Below are 7,357 nucleotides of genomic sequence, written 5' to 3' on the forward strand. Positions count from 1 at the left end.
GTCACTGAGCGCGGGCTTCTGGACGCGGGCTTCTGGGAGCCTGAGCGCCACCAATGCTTTTGTTTTAAGTGTTTTGTGCTAACTTTTGGCAAAGCCCTGGCAAAGCTTTTGGGGTACACGGGTGCAAAACATGGGTGTGTGGTAAGTTGACATTGAAAAATGAAGTTATGTTTATTAATTTGACATTGAAAAATGAAGTTGTGTGGTAAGTGAATAAAGTATTATAGTAAATGCAGAGAGTGAAGAAGATAGAGAATGCCTGCAAAGCTCGAGAGTTTGTTTGTCAGCATCTTTTAACACACTCCTCCTACCTACTTTTGAGTTTACCATCCTTTTCCCTTTTATATTTTTTAGTCGCAAACAAAACGATAAGCTCCTAACTTTTCCTCTTTTTTCCCCGTGTGCAATTTCTTTCAGATTATTATTTGCCAACACGCTAACAAAACACTACCAAATGGTTGGTTCTTTCTGTCAATGCAGGACCTATGCTAATGCCCACCTTACTTTCATGCCCAATTTGTCGCCAAGTTAGGTTGTCAAGCATTTTCATTTATTTTCTCAAACCTACTTATACATTATAATATAATGTCAACATTGATTAAACTGCATCTCTATCAGAAAAAAAGAGAGAAAAAAACACTACTTTACTTTTGTTACCAGAAAGGATCAGATTGAGAAAAAAAAGGACCAAGAGACCAAACCTGAGTCAAACATGTCCCTGAAGAAAGTTCATAAAAGCACCAAGAGCCATCAAGTGAAGCAGTCACAAATGGACAGTGACATCTTGCACCTGAAAAATTGAAAAAGCAAATCATGCTTGCATCACATGCAGAGCATAAACAGGAAAGGCATAATTGACAGGAATTGGGAGAAGCCTTATTTAAAAACAGCAATCTGCAATTTCATGGTTCTATACAAGCAAAATTTATAATGCTGAGTGGATATTATGTTTCAAGCTGGACAACATCAGATTACAAAATGGTAAATCAACTGAAAAGTAGAACTGCAGTTATACAGACAACTATTTGGCAGGCCATTATAAGAATTACATTAAAGCAGTAGGAACACCGAAATCTAATGATAAAGAATATCAATACCTAGCAGTCAGGAGTTTCAAATAGCTGAATGGTTGTTAGGATATTTACAATATTGCAATTATGGGACATATGCAAGGTATATAGGAACAGAAAGAATAGAGATTGTGAGTAATATTTTCCTGGGCATAAAATACCATATGATGTGAAGGGCATCATACAAGCGATAAACATTAGCCCATACATGTAGTAGTACTAAATTCTTTAGATTTTCCAGACATGAAAACAAATCCAATGACCAAACTGAATTTTGGATGGCGACAAGCTACACTACATCTGGGTAGATCAGAGACAAAAGGAGCCCATCAACAAAAAGATAGGGTAGAAGAGGGGTGTTGCTACCTCCACCACCACCCTATACTTCCTCCACCTCCCCATATTATTTTAAATACAATTATATTCTTAAGTTAAATTTTTTTTTACTTTTACTTTATTTTAAATAATTTGAAACCCTAATTTTACTTTCCCAACACCCACGGAATTCTCTTCCCCTTTCCCCATTTCTGTTTCACCTCCCCACCTTCCGCACTTCCATTCCTTTTTCTTCCCAGTTTTTTTTTGGTTTGAAAGCTTCCATTGCCGCCGTGGTGTGAAGGAGCGTCGCCGCCGTGGTGTGGAGGAACATCGAGGAGCGTCCAGAGCATCAACTAACGTGAGGAAGTATACATCAACGGAGATGACATCCTTCAACGGATGTCCCACAATAAAACAAACCTTGAAATAAAAAACGTAACCTTTAAACGGAAGTGACATCTTCAACGGATGTCAACATCCGTTTAAGGAAAAAATGGATGTCAACATCTGTTTTACCTTAAACGGATGGAGGAAGCACGACACGCATTGCACCACGAGAGCGACACTGCACCACGAGAGGGAGAGGGAGACTGCTTGATAATTCTTTTCATTACCACCAACCTTTGCAACTTGTAGTATCTCACAACGACGAGAGAGAGGAAAAAATATAATGTTAAAATGAAAGAAAAGTATTTTACTCGGAACTAGAATAGGTTATTAGTGAAATAAGTTGTGAATGGATAAAATTAAAAAATAATAACCCTAAAATTAAAATTTTACTGAAGGACAAAATAATAAAGGAAAGATGGAGGGAGAAAGATGTGGTGGTAGAGAAAGCTAACACCCGAATAAGGCAAAGAATACCACGTTCAAATCATAGTTTAGGCAAAGAATAAGGGTGAGAATGAGATATTTTAAAATACAATAATAACATTACAAGATTTTCCTACATATTCAAATACACAATGGTATAGCTGCTCATGTGAGCAACTGAAACTGTGATTTTAGAGCTGACGAAGAGTTCAATATTACTTATATAAAATACAAAAGTGGATGGATTTGACAGATGAATCTGAAGATAATTCAGATTCCAACTCCATTATTTCTACATAAATACTACAAAAGAAAAATAGGAATGATTTTATACACGAATTAAAACTGATTCTGATATAATATGGTGACATTAATTCTATTTACCTCAGCTGTATGATCCTTTAAGATGTGCCTGCAGTTATAGTTACCATCATCTGACCCTTGCCACAGACGAACTGTCTGCAATATAAAATAAAATTAATTAATTTTAAGTTAATCTACGATCAAATTTTCAGTATCCTTCAACTATTTCAACATGTTGGAATCGTTACCAGTTTGAGGAATTCAACTATTTGAACCTGTTATAAGATAGATTACATTAAAAAAGTATCAACTAAAAAGGAAATTTAGATTGATGATCTTAGTTCATTTGATAAATCTAACTTTAGCTTTTTTCAAGAAGACATCTTGTTATAAGATAGATGAATTAGCGGTTGTCGTTGGCGTTCTTCTCTTTTCTAAAGCAAGGAATTTCCTTTCATTCATAAGTAACACAAGAATTTCTCAAGGTTGCAGGCAAGGCTACGATCTTACCTTATACCCTCCATGCTATGCGGGGAAGCGAGGTAAGGCTAACTTCTAATCTCCGATGATGCCCAGCGAGTTACATACTTTCAGCGAACATAAATAACCAGTACATAAGAACAAACGAGCTACATAATCGCGAGTATAAAAGGGATTAACAGGTAAAATCTTTTTCCGCTTATTTCCGGGAGGTCACTTTTCGAGTCCATAGGAACTCTAACTCACCTTCGCTGAGTTCGCATCTGAGGCTTCGAGATTGAAATTAACTTTACTGGTTCATTCTCCCATTTCTAAATCCTAATGGAATAAAGAAATCTGGAGAAAGTTTTCTGTTGCTGCACTAGCCGTCGTTGGTCCCCTTGCCGCCGTTCCAAACCGTTCTAGTTTGCATATGAACATGGACGACAGCAGTTACAATTTCGCAATGTAATTCAAAACCACTCCCAAAGAAAATATTATTTTTGTAAGTTGTTTTCTGTTAGCAATTGTTATAATATATTTTTGTATTGCAATATGTAAGAGAAGACAGCAATCCATTGCTGTGGTTCCAGTGCAACAAGAAGGATTGTAATATTTTATGCAATGTAGTGTTTATATATAATAAATAAATAAAAAGGGGATTACTAATAATATTTAAATTGTACTTATGTATTTTTTAATTATGCAATGTAATAATATTTAAATAATATCATGCAATGTAATGTCTTTCTGCACTCCCTATAAATTTGACAAACTATAACTTAGTTAATTTTTTAAAATAACTATGACTTCTAATTAGGATTTTGAAAACTTAAAATCGATAAGAGCTGATATTTTATTTTTAATTTTATCTAACTTTGTTCAAATTGATCGATTCGATTCCCCTTTCTATAAACACATTCTTTCATATGAATTCTTTGATTGTTTTAAATTCATGCACAAAATAATTTTAATTTATAAAAACTTATTGATTTGCAATTTTTTTCTAAGAATCCTTAAAGAAAAGAATTCTTATAAATATGTCCTAAGTTTAATTTAACAATAGCAAGTGAGCAACCTTTACTCTATTGGATAGTGTAATATGTAATGGTATGAAGATTTTATAAAGCCATTGGGCCCTAATTTGACAAGTCAGGCCCATTGACCCAAGGACACTTGAACCTTGGGAAAGACTCTTTCCTTGCAAGTCAGATTTCATTTCACAGATTCCTCTCTCTCTAGAACAGAAACCTTGCCCTAACTCAAGTGCTCTGACTTCTCTCTAGGTTTCCAGCCATTTCCACCGATTGAATCCTAATTTGGTGGTGTTTTCTTGTTCTTGGAGTCAAGAGCTACGAAACCATCCGATTGGTTTTGCGTTCCAGCGGGTAAGTAGATTTTCCCTCTTTCCCTTCACTGTTCTTGTCCTAGGTTGTACCATTTTTTGATTTTCTGTGTCCTGTGTGATTTTGTCTTTCATTTATAGGTTATGTACAGTTTCGCACGGTGTAGGGGTACTGTTAGAGCATCTGTGAACTGTGTTGAGCAACCCACCAGGTGAGGGGAGCTAATTATTTTTCTTTGAATTTATTACTTGAATCTGATTGGTAAATGTATGTATGTTGAATTTTGGATTGTCGTGCGATTTTGTACGGTATTTTGGATTTTTAGTATATAGGATGGTTTGAATTGAACTGGTGTACTCTTGTGAAACTGTGTTATAACTTTTATTGTATTGGGTGTTATAATTGAAATTGTGGAATTGTGCATGTTGTGATATGATTATTTTAATCTGTTTCGAATGAGTTGGTTGGCTGAAATTGTTCTGGTTTGAGGGTTTGGAGTAAGATTCTGTAATGGCATTGATATGGGTAGTAAGTAGGTATAAAGACATTGTTTTAGATTACCGTGAGAGGAAATAATATATATATATATATATATATATATATATATATATATATATATATATATATATATATATATATAAATTGGCAATTGAGGTTTAGAGCACAACTATAGGTAACTTAAATAAATTAATTAAAATTGGTTGAGAGCCTTTCTTTGTTGGTAGGATAGAGGGGACTTAAAAACCTGAGTTGGCACATCCCTGATCATAGAGTAGTCCTGGCCTGGTCCAGTCAGTTGTGACTAGTCATATGTGCTAGCGCCGAAGGTGAGTCTGATGCGTTCAGACATCTGAACCCTCTCCTGTGACCAATTGGGTAGCGATGTGAAGTGGAGAACGAAGTATTTTGTGGTAATGAAAAATTTTGCAAGCAGTTTCATAATTAAGGGAACATTGTAAGTTATTTAGAGATAATACGTATAATAATATATTATATTATTAATATATAGATTATATATATATATATATATTAGTTTAATATTATAAATATAAATATAAATAGTAACGTAATATATATATATATATAATATAGATAGGTAACGTTATATATATAATATATTATAACTAACGTAATATATATAATATATATAGGTAACGTAATATATATGTATATATATATATATATATATATATATATATATATATATATATATTATATTTTTATGAATCTATCAAAAGAATAAGATGCAAGCTGTTTTCTTTTTTTATTTATTATTTCGTTCAGTATATTAAATTTGCAATGATAAAATTGTTTTAGTTTTCAGAGATTATGTTATTATTATTTTTACATATAATCCATGATTTTTATCTTAGTGTTTGGTATAAATTACTGTTTGGTAATAGCATGACAATATCGTCTATTAGAGATGATTGAAATTGGTTGTGAAGCAGGTTCTGTTATATATGATTTGATATTTAAGGCTTAAATATGTGGTTTGATTATAATTCAAAGGTGTGTGAATTGGGAAAGACTGAAACATGATTTCATGGTTGCTTATGGTAGTTTCAAATGTAGAATCTCTTGGTGAGATTCTTAGTGTTTTAAAATAAAAGTAGGGGCTCAGCCTTGGGAGTCATTCTGACGCTCCAATGGTCAATCATACTCACTTAGAGAGGTTGAACCATGTGGTGAGGAGTAGCAGGAGGTCCTTAGTCTTGGGGGCTCCCAGTATGCCTCAAGGCGCGAAACGGACTAACCTCGTGAGTGTGGCAGGGTGGGGAACCCAAGTTTCATAAGTCACCACGGGTGCAAGACTCGCCATAGCCCGACTATCATTTTAAAGTCCGGACGAGTCAAGTCTAGAAATTAACATGCTTAGGTTGTATTTCTGAAATTATTTGGTGAGTTATTTCTTGTATGTATATGCTTAAATTGAGTTGCATGATTTTATATAATTAGCTCACCCTTGCTTGTATGTGTTTGTGTTTGTTGCATGCTTTTTCTTTTGCAATGATCATCCACTTGGATGTGAGCAGAGGAGAATGAGGCCTCAGTGGAGAATGTCCTGGAGGGGAATGAGGAAGCAACTTCTTAGTCTCTCTAGGAATTCCATAGCTTTCCATGTATCTGAACAATTCCAGTTCTTGTATTTTGAAGTACTTTAGTATTCCACGTTTTAAAATTTCTTCTACATTCCGGATTACTGTAATCCTTAAATTTTAATTTCTTAGAACCTTATTTTCTATTTTATTATTCTAACTGTTTTCTATTATCATCTATGTTGACGTCTTAATTTTTATACCTGCATGAAGTATAATATTGGGATGTCATATAATATTCCTTCACTTTTATTTTAAATTAATTTTAAATTTTAATAAAAATAACTTAAGTTTAATTTTAAATTGATCATCGCGTTTACTTTTATTTTAATTATATTCTAATTTTTGAAGATGTGTCTCAATTAAATTCATTAAAGAAAAACATTCCTAACAACATTTAACATATAACGTGTTAATGGTTTTTTTTGTTTAATTTCTTTTTTAATTTTTAGATATTTATTTTTTTTTTTGTAAAAGATTTTGAGAAAGGGGAGTGTGGGAGAGAAGAATGAGCAAGGTCGTTCACCGAACCTCTAATTAATGTTCACCAAATATGCAAAGTGGTTCATCTTTTGTTATTCATTTTGTTACAATTGTCATTTCGAAGCATCGTTAAAGGCTCAAACCACCATTGATATGAGTTTTGAGAGGTTGTGCAAGAGAGAGGGTTGTGCGATACCGTTCATCGAACCTCCAACTACTGTTCACTATCGTTCACTATTCATTTTGCTTGCAACCGCCATTTCGAAGCATCCATAAGACTTTGTTCACTTGAATGGATTTGGGGGAGAGTGATTGAGGGAATTTGAGAGGATTTGAAGGTAAATTTTGTTGTTGTTTATTTGAGTGGATTTGGAGGTAAGTGAGGGTGAATTTGAAAGTAAGTTTGTAAGAATTAGTATACGATTTGATTAATGTGACAGATTAAAAAAATTTACTTCGAAATCCA

General features: G+C 33.6%; 1 long non-coding RNA gene across 1 annotated transcript; it reads left to right on the forward strand.

Moving 5' to 3' along the window:
- Window positions 1-4,158: 4,158 nt before the first annotated feature.
- LOC108337901 (uncharacterized) lies at window positions 4,159-6,542 on the forward strand. The gene is made up of 3 exons (XR_008250290.1): window positions 4,159-4,351; window positions 4,450-4,520; window positions 6,346-6,542. It is a non-coding gene; the product is annotated as an uncharacterized LOC108337901 (long non-coding RNA).
- Window positions 6,543-7,357: the final 815 nt, after the last annotated feature.

The sequence above is a fragment of the Vigna angularis genome, chromosome 7, assembly GCF_016808095.1.
Source record: "Vigna angularis cultivar LongXiaoDou No.4 chromosome 7, ASM1680809v1, whole genome shotgun sequence".
Taxonomy (NCBI): Eukaryota; Viridiplantae; Streptophyta; class Magnoliopsida; order Fabales; family Fabaceae; genus Vigna; species Vigna angularis.